The sequence below is a fragment of the Anser brachyrhynchus genome, assembly GCF_964034855.1.
Source record: "Anser brachyrhynchus genome assembly, chromosome: 10".
Taxonomy (NCBI): Eukaryota; Metazoa; Chordata; class Aves; order Anseriformes; family Anatidae; genus Anser; species Anser brachyrhynchus.
Window position 1 is genome coordinate 14864645 of NC_137705.1, and position 25764 is coordinate 14890408.

The 25764-nt window shown below is 58.8% G+C and overlaps 1 long non-coding RNA gene across 3 annotated transcripts in view; it reads left to right on the forward strand.

The window, feature by feature from the left end:
* LOC308200388 overlaps positions 1-25764 on the forward strand; it is a 220262-nt gene that overhangs the window by 181492 nt on the left and 13006 nt on the right. The gene's annotated exons all lie outside the window — the stretch shown is intronic.

Consider the following 25764-nt stretch of genomic DNA (forward strand, 5'->3'; position numbering starts at 1 on the left):
CAGTGCACTCTCTGGACTCACTGCACTGCATCCCCAGTGGTTCCAGCGCACTCTCTGGACTCACTGCACTGCATCCCCAGTAGTGCTAGTGCACTCTGTGGACTCACTGCAGTGCATCCCCAGTGGTGCCAGTGCACTCTCTGGACTCACTGAAGTGCATTCTCAGTGGTGCCAGTGCACTCTCTGGACTCACTGCAGTGCATCCCCAGTGGTGCCAGTACACTCTCTGGACTCACTGCAGTGCATCCCCAGTGGTGCCAGTGCACTCTCTGGACTCACTGCAGTGCATCCCCAGTGGTGCCAGTGCACTCTCTGGACTCACTGCAGTGCATCCACAGTGGTGCCATTGCACTCTCTGGACTCACTGCACTGCATCCCCAGTGGTGCCAGTGCACTCTCTGGACTCACTGCACTGCATCCCCAGTGCTGCCAGTGCACTCTCTTGAGTCACTGCACTGCATCCCCTGTGGTGCAAGAGCACTCTCTGGACTCACAGCAGTGCATCACCAGTGGTGCCAGTGCACTCTCTGGACTCACTGCACTGCATCCCCAGTGGTGCTAGTGCACTGTGTGGACTCACTGTACTGCATCCCCAGTGGTGCCAGTGCACTCTCTGGACTCACTGCAGTGCATCCCCAGTGGTGCCAGTGCACTCTCTGGACTCACTGCACTGCTTCCCCAGTGGTGCCAGTGCACTCTTTCGAGTCACTGCAGTGCATCCCCAGTGGTGCCAGTGCACTCTCTGGACTCACTGCAGTGCATCCCCAGTGGTGCCAGTGCACTCTCTGGACTCACTGCAGTGCATCCCCAGTGGTGCCAGTGCACTCTCTGGAGTCACAGCACTGCATCCCCAGTGGTGCCAGTGCACTCTCTGGACTCACTGCACTGCATCCCCAGTGGTGCCAGTGCACTCTCTGGACTCACTGAACTGCATCCCCAGTGGTGCCAGTGCAATCTCTGGACTCACTGCAGAGCATCCCCAGTGGTGCCAGTGCACTCTCTGGAGTCACTGAAGTGTATTATCAGTGGTGCCAGTGCACTCTCTGGACTCACTGCACTGCATCCCCAGTAGTGACAGTGCACTCTCTGGATTCACTGCAGTGCATCCGCAGTGGGGCCAGTGCACTCTCTGGACTCACTGCGCTGCATCCCCAGTGGTGCCAGTGCACTCTCTGGACTCACTGCACTGCATCGCCAGTGCACTCTATGGACTCACTGCAGGGCATCCCCGGTGGAGCCAGTGTACTCTCAGGACTCACTGCAGTGCATCCCCAGTGGTGCCAGTGCACTCTCTGGACTCACTGCACTGCATCCCCAGTGGTGCCAGTGCACTCTCTGGACTCACTGCACTGCACCCCAATGCTGCCAGTGCACTCTCTGGCGTCACTGCACTGCATCCCCCGTGGTGCAAGTGCACTCTCTGGACTCACTGGAGTGCATCACCTGTGGTGCCAGTGCACTCTCTGGACTCACTGCACTGCATCACCTGTGGTGCCAGTGCACTCTCAGGACTCACTGCACCGCATCCGCACTGGTGCCAGTGCACTTGCACCACTGGGGATGCAGTGCAGTGAGTCCAGAGAGTGCACTGACACCAATGGGGATGCAGTGCAGTGAGTCCAGAGAGTGCATTGGCACCACTTGGGATGCACTGCAGTGAGTCCAGAGAGTGCACTTGCACCACTGGGGATGCAGTGCAGTGAGTCCAGAGAGTGCACTGACACCACTGGGGATGCACAGCAGTGAGTCCAAAGAGTGCACTGGCACCAATGGGGATGCACAGCAGTGAGTCCAGAGAGTGCATTGGCACCATTGGAGATGCAGTGCAGTGAGTCCAGAGAGTGCACTAGCACCACTGGGGATGCAGTGCAGTGAGTCCAGAGATCGCACTGGCTCCACTGGGGATGCCCTTCAGTGAGTCCAGAGAGTGCACTGGCACCACTGGGAATGCACTGCAGTGAGTTCACAGAGTGCACGGGCTCCACTGGGGATGCACTGCAGTGAGTCCACAGAGTGCACTGGCACCACTGGGGATGCAGTGCAGTGAGTCCAGAGATCGCACTGGCTCCACTGGGGATGCAGTGCAGTGAGTCCAGAGAGTGCTCTGGCACCACTGGGGATGCAGTGCAGTGAGTCCAGAGAGTGCACTGGCACCACTGGGGATGCAGTGCAGTGAGTCCAGAGAGTGCTCTGGCACCACTGGGGATGCGGTGCGGTGAGTCCAGAGAGTGCACTGGCACCACTGGGGATGCACTGCAGTGAGTCCAGAGAGTGCACTGGCACCACTGAGAATGCCCTTCAGTGAGTCCAGAGAGTGTACTGGCACCACTGGGGATGCACTTCAGTGAGTCCAGAGAGCGCACTGGCACCACTGGGGATGCAGTGCAGTGAGTCCAGAGAGTGCACTTGCACCACTGAGAATGCACTTCAGTGAGTCCAAAGAGTGCACTGGCACCACTGGGGATGCACTGCAGTGAGTCCAGAGAGTGCACTGGCAACACTGGCGATGCAGTGCAGTGAGTCCAGAGAGTGCACTGGCACCACTGGGGATGCAGTGCAGCAAGTCCAGAGAGTGCACTGGCACCACTGGGGATGCAGTGCAGTGAGTCCAGAGAGTGCAGTGGCACCACTAGGGATGCAGTGCAGTGAGTCCAGAGAGTGCACTGGCACCACTGGGGTTGCAGTACAGTGAGTCCAGAGAGTGCACTGGCACCACTGGGGATGCACAGCAGTGAGTCCAGAGAGTGCAGTGGCACCACTGGGGATGCAGTGCAGTGAGTCCAGAGAGTGCACTGGCACCATTGGAGATGCAGTGCAGTGAGTCCAGAGAGTGCACTGGCACCACTGGGGATGCAGTGCAGTGAGTCCAGAGAGTGCACTGGCACCACTGGGGATGCAGTGCAGTGAGTGCAGAGAGTGCGCTGGCACCACTGGAGATGCACTTCAATGAGTGCAGAGACTGCACTGGCACCACTGGGGATGCAGTGCAGTGAGTCCAGTGAGTGTACTGGCACCACTGGGGATGCACTGCAGTGAGTCCAGAGAGTGCATTGGCACCACTTGGGATGCACTGCAGTGAGTCCAGAGAGTGCACTTGCACCACTGGGGATGCAGTGCAGTGAGTCCAGAGAGTGCACTGACACCAATGGGGATGCAGTGCAGTGAGTCCAGAGAGTGCATTGGCACCACTTGGGATGCACTGCAGTGAGTCCAGAGAGTGCACTTGCACCACTGGGGATGCAGTGCAGTGAGTCCAGAGAGTGCACTGACACCACTGGGGATGCACAGCAGTGAGTCCAAAGAGTGCACTGGCACCAATGGGGATGCACAGCAGTGAGTCCAGAGAGTGCATTGGCACCATTGGAGATGCAGTGCAGTGAGTCCAGAGAGTGCACTGGCACCACTGGGGATGCAGTGCAGTGAGTCCAGAGAGTGCACTGGCACCACTGGGGATGCAGTGCAGTGAGTCCAGAGAGTGCACTGGCACCACTGGGGATGCACTTCAGTGAGTGCAGAGACTGCACTGGCACCACTGGGGATGCAGTGCAGTGAGTCCAGTGAGTGTACTGGCACCACTGGGGATGCAGCGCAGTGAGTCCAGAGAGTGCACTGGCACCACTGAGAATGCACTTCAGTGAGTCCAGAGAGTGCACTGGCACCACTGTGGATGCAGTGCAGTGAGTCCAGAGATCGCACTGGCACCACGGGGGATGCACTGCAGTGAGTCCAGAGAGTGCACTGGCACCACTGGGGATGCAGTGTAGTGAGTCCAGAGAGTGCACTGGCACCACTGGGGATGCAGTGCAGTGAGTCCAGAGAGTGCACTGGCACCAGAGGGAATGCACTGCAGTGAGTCCAGTGAGTGCACTGGCACCACTGGGGATGCAGTGCAGTGAGTGCAGGGAGTGCACTGGCACCACTGGGGATGCAGTGCAGTGAGTCCAGAGAGTGCAGTGGCACCACTGGGGATGCAGTGCAGTGAGTCCAGAGAGTGCACAGGCAGCACTGGGGATGCAGTGCAGAGAGTCCAGAGAGTGCTCTGGCACCACTGGGGATGCAGTGAAGTGAGTGCAGAGAGTGCACTGGCACCACTGGGGATGCACAGCAGTGAGTCCAGAGAGTGCATTGGCACCACTGGGGATGCAGTGCAGTGAGTCCAGAGAGTGCACTGGCACCATTGGAGATGCAGTGCAGTGAGTCCAGAGAGTGCACTGGCACCACTGGGGATGCACTGCAGTGAGTCCAGAGAGTGCACTGGCACCACTGGGGATGCAGTGCAGTGAGTCCAGAGAGTGCACTGGCACCACTGGGGATGCAGTGCAGTGAGTCCAGAGAGTGCACTGGCACCACTGGGTATGCAGTGCAGTGAGTCCAGTGAGTGTACTGGCACCACTGGGGATGCAGCGCAGTGAGTCCAGAGAGTGCACTGGCACCACTGAGAATGCACTTCCGTGTGTCCAGAGAGTGTACTGGCACCACTGGTGATGCACTGCAGTGAGTCCAGAGAGTGCACTGGCACCACTGTGGATGCAGTGCAGTGAGTCCAGAGAGTGCACTGGCAACACTGGGGATGCACTGCAGTGAGTCCAGAGAGTGCACTGGCACCACTGGGGATGCAGTGCAGTGAGTCCAGAGTGTGCACTGGCACCACTGGGAATGCAGTGCAGTGAGTCCAGAGCTCGCACTGGCACCACGGGGGATGCACTTCAGTGAGTCCAGAGAGTGCACTGGCACCACTGGGGATGCACTGCAGTGAGTCCAGAGAGTGCACTAGCACCACTGGGGATGCAGTGCAGTGAGTCCAGAGAGTGCACTGGCACCAGAGGGAATGCACTGCAGTGAGTCCAGTGAGTGCACTGGCACCACTGGGGATGCAGTGCAGTGAGTGCAGGGAGTGCACTGGCACCACTGGGGATGCAGTGCAGTGAGTCCAGAGAGTGCACTGGCACCACTGGGGATGCAGCGCAGTGAGTCCAGAGAGTGCACTGGCCCCACTGCGGATGCACTGCAGTGAATCCAGAGAGTGCACTGTCACTACTGGGGATGCAGTGCAGTGAGTCCAGAGAGTGCACTGGCACCACTGATAATACACTTCAGTGACTCCAGAGAGTGCACTGGCACCACTGGGGATGCACTGCAGTGACTCGAAAGAGTGCACTGGCACCACTGGGGATGCACTGCAGTGAGTCCAGAGAGTGCACTGGCACCACTGGGGATGCACTGCAGTGAGTCCAGAGAGTGCACTGGCACCACTGAGAATGCAGTGCTGTGATTCCAGAGAGCGCACAGGCACCACTGGGGATGCAGTGCAGTGAGTCCAGAGAGTGCACTGGCACCACTGGGGATGCACTGCAGTGAGCCCAGAGAGTGCACTGGAAACAGTGGGGATGCACTGCAGTGAGTCCAGAGAGTGCACTGGCACCACTGGGGAAGCAGTGCAGTGAGTCCAGAGAGTGCACTGGCACCACTGGGGATGCAGTGCAGTGAGTCCAGTGAGTGTACTGGCACCACTGGGGATGCACTGCAGTGAGTCCAGAGAGTGCACTGGCACCACTGAGAATGCACTTCAGTGAGTCCAGAGAGTGCACTGGCACCACTGGGGATGCACTGCAGTGAGTCCAGAGAGTGCAGTGACACCACTGGGGATGCACTGCAGTGAGTCCAGAGAGTGCACTGGCAGCACTGGGGATGCAGTGCAGTGAGTCCAGAGAGTGCACTTGCACCACTGGGGATGCATTTCAGTGAGTCCAGAGAGTGCACTGGCACCACTGGGGATGCAGTACAGTGAGTCCAGAGAGTGCACTGGCACCACTGGGTATGCAGTGCAGTGAGTCCAGAGAGTGCACTGTCACCGCTGGGGATGCACTTCAGTGAGTCCAGAGAGTGCACTGGCACCACTGGGGATGCGCTGCAGTGAGTCCAGAGAGTGCTCTGGCACAACTGGGGATGCAGTGCAGTGACTCTAGAGAGTGCACTGGCACCACTGAGAATGCACTTCAGTGAGTCCAGAGAGTGCACTGGCACCACTGGGGATGCACTGCAGTGAGTCCAGAGAGTGCAGTGACACCACTGGGGATGCCCTTCAGTGAGTCCAGAGAGTGCACTGGCACCACTGGGGATGCAGTGCAGTGAGTCCAGAGAGTGCACTGGCACCACTGGGGATGCAGTGCAGTGACTCCAGAGAGTGCACTGGCACCAGTGGGGATGCAGTGCAGTGAGTCCAGAGAGTGCACTGGCACCACTGGGGATGCACTGCAGTGAGTCCTGAGAGTACACTGGCTCCACCGGGGATGCCCTGCAGTGAGTCCAGAGAGTGCACTGGCGATGCAGTGCAGTGAGTCCAGAGAGTGCACTGGCACCACTGGGGATGCAGCGCAGTGAGTCCAGAGAGTGCACTGGCCCCACTGCGGATGCACTGCAGTGAATCCAGAGAGTGCACTGTCACTACTGGGGATGCAGTGCAGTGAGTCCAGAGAGTGCACTGGCACCACTGATAATACACTTCAGTGACTCCAGAGAGTGCACTGGCACCACTGGGGATGCTCTGCAGTGAGTCCAGAGATTGCACTGGCACCACTGAGAATGCACTTCAATGAGTCCAGAGAGTGCACTGGCACCACTGGGGATGCAGTGCAGTGAGTCCAGAGAGTGCAGTGGCACCACTGGGGATGCATTGCAGTGAGTCCAGAGAGTGCACTGGCACCACTGGGGATGCACTGCAGTGAGTCCAGAGAGTGCACTGGCACCACTGGGGATGCACTGCAGTGAGTCCAGAGAGTGCACTGGCACCACTGGGGATGCACTGCAGTGACTCGAAAGAGTGCACTGGCACCACTGGGGAAGCAGTGCAGTGAGTCCAGAGAGTGCACTGGCACCACTGGGGATGTACTGCAGTGAGTCCAGAGATTGCACTGGCACCACTGGGGATGCAGTACAGTGAGTCCACACAGTGCACTAGCACCACTGGGGATGCAGTGCAGTGAGTCCAGAGAGTGCACTGGCACCACTGGTGATGCACTGCTGTGAGTCCAGAGAGTGCTCTTGCACCACAGGGGATGCAGTGCAGTGACTCAAGAGAGTGCACTGGCAGCACTGGGGATGCACTGCAGTGAGTCCAGAGAGTGCACTAGCACCACTGTGGATGCACTGCAGTGAGTCCAGAGAGTGCACTGGCACCACTGGGGATGCACTGCAGTGAGTCCAGAGAGTGCACTGGCACCACTGGGGATGCACTGCAGTGAGTCCAGAGAGTGTACTGGCACCACTGGGGATGCACTGCAGTGAGTCCAGAGAGTGCACTGGCACCACTGAGAATGCACTTCAGTGAGTCCAGAGAGTGCACTGGCACCACTGGGGATGCACTGCAGTGAGTCCACAGAGTGCACTAGCACTACTGGGGATGCAGTGCAGTGAGTCCAGAGAGTGCGCTGGAACCACTGGGGATGCAGTGCAGTGAGTCCAGAGAGTGCACTGGCACCACAGGGGATGCAGTGCAGTGACTCCAGAGAGTGCACTGGCACCACTGGGGATGCACTGCAGTGAGTCCAGAGAGTGCACTGGCACCACTGGGGATGCAGTGAAGTGAGTCCAGTGAGTGTACTGGCACCACTGGGGATGCACTGCAGTGAGTCCAGAGAGTGCAGTGGCACCACTGAGAATGCACTTCAGTGAGTCCAGAGAGTGCACTGGCACCACTGGGGATGCAGTGCAGTGAGTCCAGAGAGTGCAGTGACACCACTGGGGATGCACTGCAGTGAGTCCAGAGAGTGCACTGGCACCACAGGGGATGCAGTGCAGTGAGTCCAGAGAGTGCACTGGCACCACTGGGGATGCAGTGCAGTGATTCCAGAGAGCGCACAGGCACCACTGGGGATGCAGTGCAGTGAGTCCAGAGAGTGCACTGGCACCACTGGGGATGCAGTGCAGTGAGTCCAGAGAGTGCACTGGCACCACTGGGGATGCACTGCAGTGAGTCCAGAGAGTGCAGTGGCACCACTGGGGATGCAGTGCAGTGAGTCCAGAGAGTGCACTGGCAGCACTGGGGATGCAGTGCAGTGAGTCCAGAGAGTGCACTTGCACCACTGGGGATGCATTTCAGTGAGTCCAGAGAGTGCACTGGCACCACTGGGGATGCAGTGCAGTGAGTCCAGAGAGTGCACTGGCACCACTGAGAATGCAGTGCTGTGATTCCAGAGAGCGCACAGGCACCACTGGGGATGCAGTGCAGTGAGTCCAGAGAGTGCACTGGCACCACTGGGGATGCACTGCAGTGAGCCCAGAGAGTGCACTGGCACCACTGGGGATGCACTGCAGTGAGTCCAGAGAGTGCACTGGCACCACTGGGGAAGCAGTGCAGTGAGTCCAGAGAGTGCAGTGGCACCACTGGGGATGCAGTGCAGTGAGTCCAGTGAGTGTACTGGCACCACTGGGGATGCACTGCAGTGAGTCCAGAGAGTGCACTGGCACCACTGAGAATGCACTTCAGTGAGTCCAGAGATTGCACTGGCACCACTGGGGATGCACTGCAGTGAGTCCAGAGAGTGCAGTGACACCACTGGGGATGCACTGCAGTGAGTCCAGAGAGTGCACTGGCACCACTGGGGATGCAGTGCAGTGAGTCCAGAGAGTGCACTGGCACCACTGGGGATGCACTGCAGTGAGTCCAGTGAGTGTACTGGCACCACTGGTGATGCACTGCAGTGAGTCCAGAGAGTGCACTGGCACCACTGAGAATGCACTTCAATGAGTCCAGAGAGTGCACTGGCACCACTGGGGATGCACTGCAGTGAGTCCAGAGAGTGCACTGGCACCACTGGGGATGCAGTGCAGTGAGTCCAGAGATTGCACTGGCACCACTGGGGATGCAGTGCTGTGACTCCAGAGAGCGCACTGGCACCACTGGGGATGCAGTGCAGTGAGTCCAGAGAGTGCACTGGCACCAGTGGGATGCACTGCAGTGAGCCCAGAGAGTGCACTGGCACCAGTGGAGATGCACTGCAGTGAGTCCAGTGAGTGCACTGGCACCACTGGGGAAGCAGTGCAGTGAGTCCAGAGAGTGCAGTGGCACCACGGGGGATGCACTGCAGTGAGTCCAGAGAGTGCACTGCCACCACTGGGGATGCAGTGCAGTGAGTCCAGTGAGTGTACTGGCACCACTGGTGATGCACTGCAGTGAGTCCAGAGAGTGCACTGGCACCACTGAGAATGCACTTCAATGAGTCCAGAGAGTGCACTGGCACCACTGGGGATGCACTGCAGTGAGTCCAGAGAGTGCAGTGGCACCACTGGGGATGCACTGCAGTGAGTCCAGAGAGTGCTTTGGCACCAGTGGGGATGCACTGCAGTTACTCCAGAGACTGCACTGGCACCACTGGGGATGCACTGCAGTGAGTCCAGAGAGTGCACTGGCACCAGTGGGGATGCACTGCAGTGAGTCCAGAGAGTGCACTGGCGCCACTGGGGATGCACTGCAGTGAGTCCAGAGAGTGCACTGGCACCACTGGGGATGCACTGCAGTGAGTCCAGAGAGTGCACTGGCACCACTGGGGATGCACTGCAGTGAGTCCAGAGAGTGCACTGGCACCACTGGGGATGCAGTGCAGTGAGTCCAGAGAGTACACTGGCACCACTGGGGATGCAGTGCAGTGAATCCAGTGAGTGCACTGGCACCACTGGGGATGCAGTGCAGTGAGTCCAGAGAGTGCACTGGCACCACCGATGATGCAGTACAGTGAGTCCAGAGAGTGCACTGGCACCACTGGGGATGTAGTGCAGTGAGTCCAGAGAGTGCACTGTCACTACTGGGGATGCAGTGCAGTGAGTCCAGAGAGTGCACTGGCACCACTGGGGATGCAGTGCAGTGAGTCCTGAGAGTGCACTGGCACCACTGGGGATGCACTGCAGTGAGTCCAGAGATTGCACTGGCACCACTGGGGATGCAGTACAGTGAGTCCACACAGTGCACTAGCACCACTGGGGATGCAGTGCAGTGAGTCCAGAGAGTGCACTGGCACCACTGGGGATGCAGTGCAGTGAGTCCAGAGAGTGCACTGGCACCACTGGTGATGCACTGCTGTGAGTCCAGAGAGTGCTCTTGCACCACAGGGGATGCAGTGCAGTGACTCAAGAGAGTGCACTGGCAGCACTGGGGATGCAGTGCAGTGAGTCCAGAGAGTGCACTGGCACCACTGGGGATGCAGGGCAGTGAGTCGAGAGGGTGCAATGGCACCACTGCGGATGCACTGCAGTGAGTCCAGAGAGTGCACTGGAACCACTAGGGATGCACTGCAGTGAGTCCAGAGAGTGCACTGGCACCACTGGGGATGCACTGCAGTGAGTCCAGAGAGTGTACTGGCACCACAGGGGATGCACTGAAGTGAGTCCAGAGAGTGCACTGGCACCACTGAGAATGCACTTCAGTGAGTCCAGAGAGTGCACTGGCACCACTGGGGATGCACTGCAGTGAGTCCACAGAGTGCACTAGCACCACTGGCGATGCACTGCAGTGAGTCCAGAGAGTGCGCTGGAACCACTGGGGATGCAGTGCAGTGAGTCCAGAGAGTGCACTGGCACCACTGGGGATGCAGTGCAGTGAGTCCAGAGAGTGCACTGGCACCAGTGGGTATGAACTGCAGTGAGTCCAGTGAGTGCACTGGCACCACTGGGGATGCAGTGCAGTGAGTCCAGAGAGTGCACTGGCACCACTGGGGAAGCAGTGCAGTGAGTCCAGAGAGTGCACTGGCGCTACTGGGGATGCAGTGCAGTGAGTCCAGAGAGTGCACTGGCACCACTGGGGATGCAGTGCAGTGAGTCCAGAGAGTGCACTGGCACCACTGGGGATGCAGTTCAGTGAGTCCAGAGAGTGCACTGGCACCACTGGGGATGCAGTGCAGTGAGTCCAGAGAGTGCACTGGCACCACTGAGAATGCACTTCAGTGAGTCCAGAGAGTGCACTGGCACCACTGGGGATGCAGTGCAGTGAGTCCAGAGAGTGCACTGGCACCACTGGGGATGCAGTGCAGTGAGTCCAGAGAGCGCACAGGCACCACTGGGGATGCAGTGCAGTGAGTCCAGAGAGTGCACTGGCACCACTGGGGATGCACTTCAGTGAGTCCAGAGAGTGCACTGGCACCACTGGGGATGCACTGCAGTGAGTCCAGTGAGTGCACTGGCACCACTGGGGAAGCAGTGCAGTGAGTCCAGAGAGTGCAGAGGCACCACTGGTGATGCAGTTCAGTGAGTGCAGAGAGTGCACTGGCACCACTGGGGATGCAGTGCAGTGAGTCCAGTGAGTGTACTGGCACCACTGGGGATGCACTGCAGTGAGTCCAGAGAGTGCACTGGCACCACTGAGAATGCACTTCAGTGAGTCCAGAGAGTGCATTGGCACCACTGGGGATGCACTTCAGTGAGTCCAGAGAGTGCACTGGCACCACTGGGGATGCAGTGCTGTGACTCCAGAGAGTGCACTGGCACCACTGGGGATGCAGTGCAGTGAGTCCAGAGAGTGCACTGGCACCACTGGGGATGCGGTGCAGTGAGTCCAGAGAGTGCTTTGGCACCAGTGGGGATGCACTGCAGTTACTCCAGAGAGTGCACTGGCACCACTGGGGATGCAGTGCAGTGAGTCCAGAGAGTGCTCTGGCACCACTGGGGATGCAGTGCAGTGAGTCCAGAGAGTGCACTGGCACCACTGGGGATGCAGTACAGTGAGTCCCCAGAGTGCACTGGCACCACTGGGGATGCAGTGCAGTGAGTCCAGAGAGTGCACTGGCACCACTGGGGATGCACTGCAGTGAATCCAGTGAGTGCACTGGCACCACTGGGGATACAGTGCAGTGAGTCCAGAGAGTGCACTGGCACCACAGGGGATGCAGTGCAGTGAGTCCAGAGAGTGCACTGGCACCACTGGGGATGCATTGCAGTGAGTCCAGAGAGTGCACTGGCACCACAGATGATGCAGTACAGTGAGTCCAGTGAGTGCACTGGCACCACTGGGGATGTAGTGCAGTGACTCGAGAGAGTGCACTTGCACCACTGGGGATGCAGTGCAGTGAGTCCAGAGAGTGCACTGGCACCACTGGGGATGCAGTGCAGTGAGTCCAGAGAGTGCACTGGCACCACTGGGGATGCAGTGCAGTGAGTCCAGAGAGTGCACTGGCACCACCTGTGATGCAGTGCAGTGAGTCCAGAGAGTGCACTGGCACCACTGGGGATGCAGTACAGTGAGTCCAGAGAGTGCACTGGCACCACTGGGGATGCAGTGCAGTGAGTGCAGAGAGTGCACTGGCACCACTGGGGATGCACTACAGTGAGTCCAGAGATTGCACTGGCAACACTAGGGATGCAGTGCAGTGAGTCCAGAGAGTGCACTGGCACCACTGGGGATGCAGTGCATTGAGTCCAGAGAGTGCACTGGCACAACTGGGGATGCACTGCAGTGAGTCCAGAGAGTGCACTGGCACCACTGGGGATGCAGTGCAGTGAGTCCAGAGAGTGCACTGGCACCACTGGGGATGCACTGCAGTGAGTCCAGAGAGTACACTGGCCCCAGTGGGGATGCAGTGCAGTGAGTCCAGAGAGTGCACTGGCACCACTGGGGATGCACTGCAGTGAGTCCAGAGAGTGCACTGGCACCACTGGGGATGTGTCCAGTGAGTCCAGTGAGTGCACTGGCACCACTGGGGATGCAGTGCAGTGAGTCCAGAGAGTACACTGGCACTAGTGGGGATGCAGTGCAGTGAGTCCAGAGAGTGCACTGGCACCACTGGGGATGCAGTGCAGTCAGTCCAGTGAGTGTACTGGCACCACTGGGGGTGCAGTGCAGTGAGTCCAGAGAGTGCACTGGCACCACTGGGGATGCACTGCAGTGAGTCCAGACAGTGCACTGGCACCACTGGGGATGCAGTGCAGTGAGTCCAGAGAGTGCACTGGCACCACTGGGGATGCAGTGCAGTGAGTCCAGAGAGTGCACTGGCACCACTGGGGCTTCAGTGCAGTGAGTCCAGAGAGTGCACTGGCACCACTGGGGATGCACTGCAGTGAGTCCAGAGAGTGCACTGGCACCACTGGGGATGCACTGCAGTGAGTCCAGAGAGTGCACTGGCACCACTGGGGATGCAGTACAGTGAGTCCACAGAGTGCACTGGCACCAGTGGGTATGCAGTACAGTGAGTCCAGAGAGTGCACTGGCACCACTGGGGATGCAGTGCAGTGAGTCCAGAGAGTGCACTGGCACCACTGGGGATGCGGTTCTGGAAGTCCAGAGAGTGCTTTGGCACCAGTGGGGATGCAGTGCAGTTACTCCAGAGACTGCACTGGCACCACCGGGGATGCAGTGCAGTGAGTCCAGAGAGTGCACTGGCACCACTGGGGATGCAGTGCACTGAGTCCAGAGATTGCACTGGCACCACTGGGGATGCAGTGCTGTGACTCCAGAGAGCGCACTGGCACCACTGGGGATGCAGTGCAGTGAGTCCAGAGAGTGCACTGGCACCACTGGGGATGCACTGCAGTGAGCCCAGAGAGTGCACTGGCACCAGTGGGGAAGCAGTGCAGTGAGTCCAGAGAGTGCAGTGGCACCACTGGTGATGCAGTTTAGTGAGTCCAGAGAGTGCACTGGCACCACTGGGGATGCAGTGCAGTGAGTCCAGTGAGTGTACTGGCACCACTGGGGATGCACTGCAGTGAGTCCAGAGAGTGCACTGTCACCTTTGGGGATGCACTGCAGTGTCTGCAGAGAGTGCCCTGGCACCACGAGGGATGCAGTGCAGTGAGTCCAGTGAGTGTACTGGCACCACTGGGGATGCAGCGCAGTGAGTCCAGAGAGTGCACTGGCACCACTGAGAATGCACTTCAGTGTGTCCAGAGAGTGTACTGGCACCACTGGGGATGCACTGCAGTGAGTCCAGAGAGTGCACTGGCACCACTGTGGATGCAGTGCAGTGAGTCCAGAGAGAGCACTGGCAGCACAGGGGATGCAGTGCAGTGAGTCCAGAGTGCATTAGCACCACTGGGGATGCATTGACGCGAGTCCAGAGAGTGCACTGGCACCACTGGGGATGCACTGCAGTCACTCCAGAGAGTGCACTGGCACCACTGGGGATGCGGTGCAGTGAGTCCAGAGAGTGCACTGGCACCACTGGGGATGCAGTGCAGTGAGTCCAGAGAGTGCACTGGAACCACTGGGGATGCGGTGGCGGGAGTCCAGAGAGTGCTTTGGCACCACTGGGGATGCAGTACAGTGAGTCCAGAGAGTGCACTGGCACCACTGGGGATGCAGCGCAGTGACTCTAGAGAGTGCACTGGCACCACTGGGGATGCGGTGCAGTGAGTCCAGAGAGTGCACTGGCACCACTCAGGTTGCAGTGCGGGGAGTCCAGAGAGTGCACTGGCACCACTGGGGATGCAGTACAGTGAGTCCAGAGAGTGCACTGGCACCACTGGGTATGCAGTGCAGTGAGTCCAGAGAGTGCACTGTCACCGCTGGGGATGCACTTCAGTGAGTCCAGAGAGTGCACTGGCACCACTGGGGATGCGCTGCAGTGAGTCCAGAGAGTGCACTGGCACAACTGGAGATGCAGCGCAGTGACTCTAGAGAGTGCACTGGCACCAGTGCGGATGCGGTGCAGTGAGTCCTGAGAGTGCACTGGCACCACAGGTGATGCAGTGCAGTGAGTCCAGAGAGTGCACTGGCAGCACTGGGGATGCAGTGCAGTGAGTCCAGAGAGTGCACTGGCACCACAGGTGATGCACTCCAGTGAGTCCAGAGAGTGCACTTGCACCACGGGGGATGCAGTGCAGTGACGCCAGAGAGTGCACTGGCAGCATTGGGGTGCAGTGCAGTGAGTCCAGAGAGTGCACTGGCACCACTGGGGATGCAGTGCAGTGAGTCCAGAGAGTGCACTGGCACCACTGGGGATGCACTGCAGTGAGTCCTGAGAGTACACTGGCTCCACCGGGGATGCCCTGCAGTGAGTCCATAGAGTGCACTGGCGATGCAGTGCAGTGAGTCCAGAGAGTGCACTGGCACCACTGGGGATGCAGCGCAGTGAGTCCAGAGAGTGCACTGGCCCCACTGCGGATGCACTGCAGTGAATCCAGAGAGTGCACTGTCACTACTGGGGATGCAGTGCAGTGAGTCCAGAGAGTGCACTGGCACCACTGATAATACACTTCAGTGAGTCCAGAGAGTGCACTGGCACCACTGGGGATGCTCTGCAGTGAGTCCAGAGATTGCACTGGCACCACTGGGGATGCAGTTCAGTGAGTCCAGAGAGTGCACTGGCACCACTGGGGATGCAGTGCAGTGAGTCCAGAGAGTGCACTGGCACCACTGGGGATGCAGTGCAGTGAGTCCAGAGATTGCACTGGCACCACTGGGGATGCAGTGCAGTGAGTCCAGAGATTGCACTGGCACCACTGGGGATGCAGTGCTGTGACTCCAGAGAGTGCACTGGCACCACTGGGGATGCACTGCAGTGAGTCCAGAGAGTGCACTGGCACCACTGGGGATGCACTGCAGTGAGTCCAGAGAGTGCACTGGCACCACTGGGGATGCACTGCAGTGACTCGAAAGAGTGCACTGGCACCATTGGGGAAGCAGTGCAGTGAGTCCAGAGAGTGCACTGGCACCACTGGGGAAGCACTGCAGTGAGTCCAGAGAGTGCACTGTCACTACTGGGGATGCAGTGCAGTGAGTCCAGATAGTGCACTGGCACCACTGAGAATGCACTTCAGTGAGTCCAGAGAGTGCACTGGCACCACTGGGGATGCACTGCAGTGAGTCCAGAGATTGCACTGGCACCACTGGGGATGCAGTACAGTGAGTCCACACAGTGCACTAGCACCACTGGGGATGCAGTGCAGTGAGTCCAGAGAGTGCACTGGCACCACTGGGGATGCAGTGCAGTGAGTCCAGAGAGTGCACTGGCACCACTGGTGATGCACTGCTGTGAGTCCAGAGAGTGCTCTTGCACCACAGGGGATGCAGTGCAGTGACTCAAGAGAGTGCACTGGCAGCACTGGGGATGCAGTGCAGTGAGTCCAGAGAGTGCACTGGCACCACTGGGGATGCAGTGCAGTGAGTCCAGAGAGTGCAATGGCACCACTGTGGATGCACTGCAGTGAGTCCAGAGAGTGCACTGGCTCCACTGGGGATGCACTGCAGTGAGTCCAGAGAGTGCACTGGCACCACTGGGGATGCACTGCAGTGAGTCCAGAGAGTGCACTGGCACCACTGAGAATGCACTTCAGTGAGTCCAGAGAGTGCACTGGCACCACTGGGGATGCACTGCAGTGAGTCCACACAGTGCACTAGCACCACTGGGGATGCAGTGCAGTGAGTCCAGAGAGTGCGCTGGAACCACTGGGGATGCAGTGCAGTGAGTCCAGAGAGTGCACTGGCACCACTGGGGATGCAGTGCAGTGACTCCAGAGAGTGCACTGCCCCCACTGGGGATGCACTGCAGTGAGTCCAGTGAGTGCACTGGCACCACTGGGGATGCAGTGCAGTGAGTCCAGAGAGTGCACTGGCACCACTGGGGAAGCCGTGCAGTGAGTCCAGAGAGTGCAGTGGCACCACAGGGGATGCAGTGCAGTGAGTCCAGAGAGTGCACTGGCAGCACTGGGGATGCAGCGCAGTGAGTCCAGAGAGTGCACTTGCACCACTGGGGATGCACTGCAGTGAGTCCAGAGAGTGCACTGGCACCACTGAGAATGCACTTCAGTGAGTCCAGAGAGTGCACTGGCACCACTGGGGATGCACTGCAGTGAGTCCAGAGAGTGCAGTGACACCACTGGGGATGCACTGCAGTGAGTCCAGAGAGTGCACTGGCACCACTGGGGATGCAGTGCAGTGAGTCCAGAGAGTGCACTGGCACCACTGGGGATGCAGTGCAGTGAGTCCAGAGAATGCACTGGCACCACTGGGGATGCGGTGCTGGGAGTCCAGAGAGTGCTTTGGCACCAGTGGGGATGCAGTGCAGTTACTCCAGAGACTGCACTGGCACCACCGGGGATGCAGTGCAGTGAGTCCAGAGAGTGCACTGGCACCACTGGGGATGCACTGCAGTGAGTCCAGAGATTGCACTGGCACCACTGGGGATGCAGTGCTGTGACTCCAGAGAGCGCACTGGCACCACTGGGGATGCAGTGCAGTGAGCCCAGAGAGTGCACTGGCACCAGTGGAGATGCACTGCAGTGAGTCCAGAGATTGCACTGGCACCACTGGGGATGCAGTGCTGTGACTCCAGAGAGCGCACTGGCACCACTGGGGATGCACTGCAGTGAGCCCAGAGAGTGCACTGGCACCAGTGGAGATGCACTGCAGTGAGTCCAGTGAGTGCACTGGCACCACTGGGGAAGCAGTGCAGTGAGTCCAGAGAGTGCAGTGGCACCACTGGGGATGCAGTTTAGTGAGTCCAGAGAGTGCACTGGCACCACTGGGGATGCAGTGCTGTGAGTCCAGTGAGTGTACTGGCACCACTGGTGATGCACTGCAGTGAGTCCAGAGAGTGCACTGGCACCACTGAGAATGCACTTCAATGAGTCCAGAGAGTGCACTGGCACCACTGGGGATGCACTGCAGTGAGTCCAGAGAGTGCAGTGGCACCACTGGGGATGCACTGCAGTGAGTCCAGAGAGTGCTTTGGAACCAGTGGGGATGCACTGCAGTTACTCCAGAGACTGCACTGGCACCACTGGGGATGCACTGCAGTGAGTCCAGAGAGTGCACTGGCACCAATGGGGATGCACTGCAGTGAGTCCAGAGAGTGCACTGGCACCACTGGTGATGCACTGCAGTGAGTCCAGAGAGTGCACTGGCACCACTGGGGATGCACTGCAGTGAGTCCAGAGAGTGCACTGGCACCACTGGGGATGCACTGCAGTGAGTCCAGAGAGTGCACTGGCACCACTGGGGCTGCAGTGCAGTGAGTCCAGAGAGTGCACTGGCACCACTGGGGATGCAGTGCAGTGAATCCAGTGAGTGCACTGGCACCACTGGGGATGCAGTGCAGTGAGTCCAGAGATTGCACTGGCACCCTTGGGGATGCAGTGCAGTGAGTCCAGAGAGCGCACAGGCACCACTGGGGATGCAGTGCAGTGAGTCCAGAGAGTGCACTGGCACCACTGGGGATGCACTGCAGTGAGTCCAGAGAGTGCACTGGCACCACTGGGGATGCACTGCAGTGAGTCCAGTGAGTGCACTGGCACCACTGGGGAAGCAGTGCAGTGAGTCCAGAGAGTGCAGAGGCACCACTGGTGATGCAGTTTAGTGAGTCCAGAGAGTGCACTGGCACCACTGGGGATGCAGTGCAGTGAGTCCAGTGAGTGTACTGGCACCACTGGGGATGCACTGCAGTGAGTCCAGAGAGTGCACTGGCACCACTGAGAATGCACTTCAGTGAGTCCAGAGAGTGCATTGGCACCACTGGGGATGCACTTCAGTGAGTCCAGAGAGTGCACTGGCTCCACTGGGGATGCAGTGCTGTGACTCCAGAGAGTGCACTGGCACCACTGGGGATGCAGTGCAGTGAGTCCAGAGAGTGCACTGGCACCACTGGGGATGCAGTGCAGTGAGTCCAGAGAGTGCACTGGCACCACTGGGGATGCATTTCAGTGAGTCCAGAGAGTGCACTGGCACCACTGGGGATGCAGTGCAGTGAGTCCAGAGAGTGCACTGGCACCACTGGGGATGCACTGCAGTGAGTCCAGAGAGTGCACTGTCACCACTGGGGATGCAGTACAGTGAGTGCACAGAGTGCACTGGCACCACTGGGGATGCAGTGCAGTGAGTCCAGAGAGTGCACTGGCACCACTGGGGATGCACTGCAGTGAATCCAGTGAGTGCACTGGCACCACTGGGGATACAGTGCAGTGAGTCCAGAGAGTGCACTGGTACCACTGGGGATGCAGTGCAGTGAGTCCAGAGAGTGCACTGGCACCACTGGGGATGCATTGCAGTGAGTCCTGAGAGTGCACTGGCACCACAGATGATGCAGTACAGTGAGTCCAGTGAGTGCACTGGCACCACTGGGGATGTAGTGCAGTGAGTCCTGAGAGTGCACTGGCACCACAGATGATGCAGTGCAGTGAGTCCAGAGAGTGCACTGGCACCACTGGGGATGCAGTGCAGTGAGTCCAGAGACTGCACTGGCACCACTGGGGATGCAGTGCAGTGAGTCCAGAGAGTGCACTGGCACCACCTGTGATGCAGTGCAGTGAGTCCAGAGAGTGCACTGGCACCACTGGTGATGCAGTACAGTGAGTCCAGAGAGTGCACTGGCACCACTGGGGATGCAGTGCAGTGAGTCCAGAGAGTGCACTGGCACCACTGGGGATGCACTACAGTGAGTCCAGAGATTGCACTGGCACCACCAGGGATGCAGTGCAGTGAGTCCAGAGAGTGCACTGGCACCACTGTTGATGCAGTGCATTGAGTCCAGAGAGTGCACTGGCACAACTGGGGATGCACTTCAGTGAGTCCAGAGAGTGCACTGGCACCAGTGGGGATGCAGTGCAGTGAGTCCAGAGAGTGCACTGGCACCACTGGGGATGCACTGCAGTGAGTCCAGAGAGTACACTGGCACCAGTGGGGATGCAGTGCAGTGAGTCCAGAGAGTGCACTGGCACCACTGGGGATGCACTGCAGTGAGTCCAGAGAGTGCACTGGCACCACTGGGGATGTGTCCAGTGAGTCCAGTGAGTGCACTGGCACCACTGGGGATGCAGTGCAGTGAGTCCAGAGAGTACACTGGCACTAGTGGGGATGCAGTGCAGTGAGTCCAGAGAGTGCACTGGCACCACTGGGGATGCAGTGCAGTCAGTCCAGTGAGTGCACTGGCACCACTGGGGGTGCAGTACAGTGAGTCCAGAGAGTGCACTGGCACCACTGGGGATGCACTGCAGTGAGTCCAGACAGTGCACTGGCACCACTGGGGATGCAGAGCAGTGAGTCCAGACAGTGCACTGGCACCACTGGGGATGCAGTGCAGTGAGTCCAGAGAGTGCACTGGCACCACTGGGGATGCAGTGCAGTGAGTGCAGAGAGTGCACTGGCACCACTGGGGCTTCAGTGCAGTGAGTCCAGAGAGTGCACTGGCACCACTGGGGATGCACTGCAGTGAGTCCAGAGAGTGCACTGGCACCACTGGGGATGCAGTACAGTGAGTCCACAGAGTGCACTGGCACCAGTGGGTATGCAGTACAGTGAGTCCAGAGAGTGCACTGGCACCACTGGGCATGCAGTGCAGTGAGTCCAGAGAGTGCACTGGCACCACTGGGGATGCGGTGCTGGAAGTCCAGATAGTGCTTTCTCACCAGTGGGGATGCAGTGCAGTTACTCCAGAGACTGCACTGGCACCACCGGGAATGCAGTGCAGTGAGTCCAGAGAGTGCACAGGCACCACTGGGGATGCAGTGCACTGAGTCCAGAGATTGCACTGGCAATACTGGGGATGCAGTGCTGTGACTCCAGAGAGCGCACTGGCACCACTGGGGATGCAGTGCAGTGAGTCCAGAGAGTGCACTGGCACCACTGGGGATGCACTGCAGTGAGCCCAGAGAGTGCACTGGCAACAGTGGGGATGCACTGCAGTGAGTCCAGTGAGTGCACTGACACCACTGGGGAAGCAGTGCAGTGAGTCCAGAGAGTGCAGTGGCACCACTGGTGATGCAGTTTAGTGAGTCCAGAGAGTGCACTGGCACCACTGGGGATGCAGTGCAGTGAGTCCAGTGAGTGTACTGGCACCACTGGGGATGCACTGCAGTGAGTCCAGAGAGTGCACTGGCACCACTGAGAATGCACTTCAATGAGTCCAGAGAGTGCACTGGCACCACTGGGGATGCACTGCAGTGAGTCCAGAGAGTGCACTGGCACCAATGGGGATGCAGTGCAGTGAGTCCTGAGAGTGCACTAGCACCACTGGGGATGCACTGCAGTGAGTCCAGAGATTGCACTGGCACCACTGGGGATGCAGTACAGTGAGTCCACAGAGTGCACTAGCACCACTGGGGATGCAGTGCAGTGAGTCCAGAGAGTGCACTGGCACCACTGGGGATGCAGTGCAGTGAGTCCAGAGAGTGCACTGGCACCACTGGTGAGCACTGCTGTGAGTCCAGAGAGTGCTCTTGCACCACAGGGGATGCAGTGCAGTGACTCAAGAGAGTGCACTGGCAGCACTGGGGATGCAGTGCAGTGAGTCCAGAGAGTGCACTGGCACCACTGGAGATGCAGTGCAGTGAGTCCAGAGAGTGCAATGGCACCACTGCGGATGCACTGCAGTGAGTCCAGTGAGTGCACTGGCACTAGTGGGGATGCACTGCAGTGAGTCCAGTGAGTGCACTGGCACCACTGGGGATGCAGTGCACTGAGTCCAGAGAGTGCACTGGCACCACTGGGGAAGCAGTGCAGTGAGTCCAGAGAGTGCAGTGGCACCACTAGGGATGCAGTGCAGTGAGTCCAGAGAGTGCACTGGCAGCACTGGGGATGCAGTGCAGTGAGTCCAGAGAGTGCACTGGCACCACTGGGGATGCAGTACAGTGAGTCCAGAGAGTGCACTGGCACCACTGGGGATGCACTTCAGTGAGTCCAGAGAGTGCACTGGCACCACTGGGGATGCACCTCAGTGAGTCCAGAGAGTGCACTAGCACCACTGGGGATGCACTGCAGTGAGTCCAGAGAATGCACTGGCACCAGAGGGAATGCACTGCAGTGAGTCCAGAGAGTGCACTGGCACCACTGGGGATGCACTACAGTGAGTCCAGAGAGTGCACTGGCACCACTGGGGATGCAGTGCAGTGAGTCCAGTGAGTGTACTGGCACCACTGGGGATGCACTTCAGTGAGCCCAGAGAGTGCACTGGCACCACTGAGAATGCACTTCAGTGAGTCCAGAGAGTGCACTGGCAACACTGGGGATGCACTGCAGTGAGTCCAGAGACTGCACTAGCACCACTGGGGATGCAGTGCAGTGAATCCTGTGAGTACACTGGCACCACTGGGGATGCAGTGCAGTGAGTCCAGAGAGCTCACTGGCACCACTGGCGATGCAGTGCAGTGAGTCCAGAGAGTGCACTGGCACCACTGGAGATGCAGTACAGTGAGTCCAGTGAATGCACTGGAACCACTGGGGATGCAGTGCAGTGAGTCCAGAGAGTGCACTGGCACCACTGGTGATGCAGTACAGTGAGTCCAGTGAGTGCACTGGTACCACTGGGCCTGCAGTGCAGTGAGTCCAGAGAGTACACTGGCACCACTGGGGATGCAGTGCAGTGAGTCCAGAGAGTGCACTGGCTCCACCGATGATGCAGTTTAGTGAGTCCAGAGAGTGCACTGGCACCACTGGGGATGCAGTGCAGTGAGTCCAGTGAGTGTACTGGCACCACTGGGGATGCAGTGCAGTGAGTCCAGAGAGTGCACTGGTACCACTGGGCCTGCAGTGCAGTGAGTCCAGTGAGTGCACTGACACCACTGGGGAAGCAGTGCAGTGAGTCCAGGGAGTGCAGTGGCACCACTGGTGATGCAGTTTAGTGAGTCCAGAGAGTGCACTGGCACCACTGGGGGTGCAGTGCAGTGAGTCCAGTGAGTGTACTGGCACCACTGGGGATGCACTGCAGTGAGTCCAGAGAGTGCACTGGCACCAATGGGGATGCAGTGCAGTGAGACCTGAGAGTGCACTAGCACCACTGGGGATGCACTGCAGTGAGTCCAGAGAGTGCACTGGCACCACTGGGGATGCAGTGCAGTGAGTCCAGAGAGTGCACTAGCACCACTGGGGATGCAGTGCAGTGAGTCCAGAGAGTGCACTGGCACCACTGGAGATGCAGTGCAGTGAGTCCAGAGAGTGCAATGGCACCACTGCGGATGCACTGCAGTGAGTCCAGAGAGTGCACTGGCTCCACTGGGGATGCACTGCAGTGAGTCCAGAGAGTGCACTGGCACCACTGGTGATGCAGTGCAGTGAGTCCAGAGAGTGCACTGGCACCACTGAGAATGCACTTCAGTGAGTCCAGAGAGTGCACTGGCACCACTGGGGATGCAGTGCAGTGAGTCCACAGAGTGCACTAGCACCACTGGGGATGCAGTGCAGTGAGTCTAGAGAGTGCGCTGGAACCACTGGGGATGCAGTGCAGTGAGTCCAGAGAGTGCACTGGCACCACTGGGGATGCAGTGCAGTGAGTCCAGAGAGTGCACTGGCACCAGTGGGGATGCACTGCAGTGAGTCCAGTGAGTGCACTGGCACCACGGGGGATGCAGTGCAGTGAGTCCAGAGAGTGCACTGGCACCACTGGGGAAGCAGTGCAGTGAGTCCAGAGAGTGCAGTGGCACCACTAGGGATGCAGTGCAGTGAGTCCAGAGAGTGCACTGGCAGCACTGGGGATGCAGTGCAGTGAGTCCAGAGAGTGCACTGGCACCACTGGGGATGCAGTTCAGTGAGTCCAGAGAGTGCACTGGCACCACTGGGGATGCAGTACAGTGAGTCCAGAGAGTGCACTGGCACCACTGGGGATGCACTTCAGTGAGTCCAGAGAGTGCACTGGCACCACTGGGGATGCACCTCAGTGAGTCCAGAGAGTGCACTAGCACCACTGGTGATGCACTGCAGTGAGTCCAGAGAATGCACTGGCACCAGAGGGAATGCACTGCAGTGAGTCCAGAGAGTGCACTGGCACCACTGGGGATGCACTACAGTGAGTCCAGAGAGTGCACTGGCACCACTGGGGATGCAGTGCAGTGAGTGCAGGGGGTGCACTGGCACCACTGGGGATGCACTGCAGTTAGTCCAGAGAGTGCACTGTCACCACTGGGGATGCAGTACAGTGAGTCCACATAGTGCACTGGCACCAGTGGGGATGCAGTACAGTGAGTCCAGAGAGTGCACTGGCACCACTGGACATGCAGTGCAGTGAGTCCAGAGAGTGCACTGGCACCACTGGGGATGCACTTCAGTGACTCCACAGAGTGCACTGGCACCACTGGGGATGCAGTGCAGTGAGTCCAAAGACTTCACTGGCACCACTGGGGATGCAGTGCAGTGAGTCCAGAGAGTGCACTGGCACCACTGGGGATGCACTACAGTGAGTCCAGAGAGTGTACTGGCACCACTGGGGATGCACTTCAGTGAGCCCAGAGAGTGCACTGGCACCACTGAGAATGCACTTCAGTGAGTCCAGAGAGTGCACTGGCACCACTGGGGATGCATCGCAGTGAGTCCAGAGACTGCACTAGCACCACTGGGGATGCAGTGCAGTGAATCCTGTGAGTACACTGGCACCACTGGGGATGCAGTGCAGTGAGTCCAGAGAGCTCACTGGCACCACTGGGGATGCAGTGCAGTGAGTCCAGAGAGTGCACTGGCACCACTGGAGATGCAGTACAGTGAGTCCAGTGAATGCACTGGAACCACTGGGGATGCAGTGCAGTGAGTCCAGAGAGTGCACTGGCACCACTGGTGATGCAGTACAGTGAGTCCAGTGAGTGCACTGGTACCACTGGGCCTGCAGTGCAGTGAGTCCAGAGAGTACACTGGCACCACTGGGGATGCAGTGCAGTGAGTCCAGAGAGTGCACTGGCACCACCGATGATGCAGTACAGTGAGTCCAGTGAAGTGCACTGGCACTACTGGGGATGTAGTGCAGTGACTCGAGAGAGTGCACTGGCACCACTGGGGATGCAGTGCAGTGAGTCCAGAGAGTGCACTGGCAGCAGTGGGGATGCAGTGCAGTGAGTCCAGAGAGTGCACTGGCACCACTGGGGATGCAGTGCAGTGAGTCCAGAGACTTCACTGGCACCACTGGGAATGCAGTGCAGTGAGTGCAGAGAGTGCACTGGCACCACTGGGGATGCAGTGCAGTGAGTCCAGAGAGTGCACTGGCGCCACTGGGGATGCACTGCAGTGAGTCCAGAGAGTGCACTGGCACCACTGGGGATGCACTGCAGTGAGTCCAGAGAGTGCACTGGCACCACTGGGGATGCACTGCAGTGAGTCCAGAGAGTGCACTGGCACCACTGGGGATGCACTACAGTGAGTCCAGAGATTGCACTGGCACCACTGGGGATGCAGTGCAGTGAGTCCAGAGAGTGCACTGGCACCACTGGGGATGCACTGCAGTGAGTCCAGAGAGTGCACTGGCACCACTGGGGATGTAGTGCACTGAGTCCAGAGAGTGCACTGACACCACTGGGGATGCGGTGCAGTGAGTCCAGAGAGTGCACTGGCACCACTGGGGATGCAGTGCAGTGAGTCCAGAGAGTGCTCTGGCATCACTGGGGATGCAGTGCAGTGAGTCCAGAGACTGCACTGGCACCACTGGGGATGCAGTGCAGTGAGTCCAGAGAGTGCACTGGCACCACTGGGGATGCACTGCAGTGAGTCCAGAGAGTGCACTGGCACCACTGGTGATGCAGTCCAGTGAGTCCAGTGAATGCACTGGCACCACTGGGGATGCTGTGCAGTGAGTGCAGAGAGTGCACTGGCACCACCTGTGATGCAGTACAGTGTGTCCAGTGAGTGCACTGGCACCACTGGGGATGCAGTGCTGTGACTCCGGAGAGCGCACTGGCACCACTGGGGATGCAGTGTAGTCAGTCCAGTGAGTGCACTGGCACCACTGGGGATGCAGTGCAGTGAGTGCAGAGAGTGCAATGGCACCAATGGGGATGCACTTCAGTGAGTCCAGAGAGTGCACTGGCACCACTGGGGATGCAGTGCAGTGAGTCCAGAGATTGCACTGGCACCACTGGGGATGCAGTGCTGTGACTCCA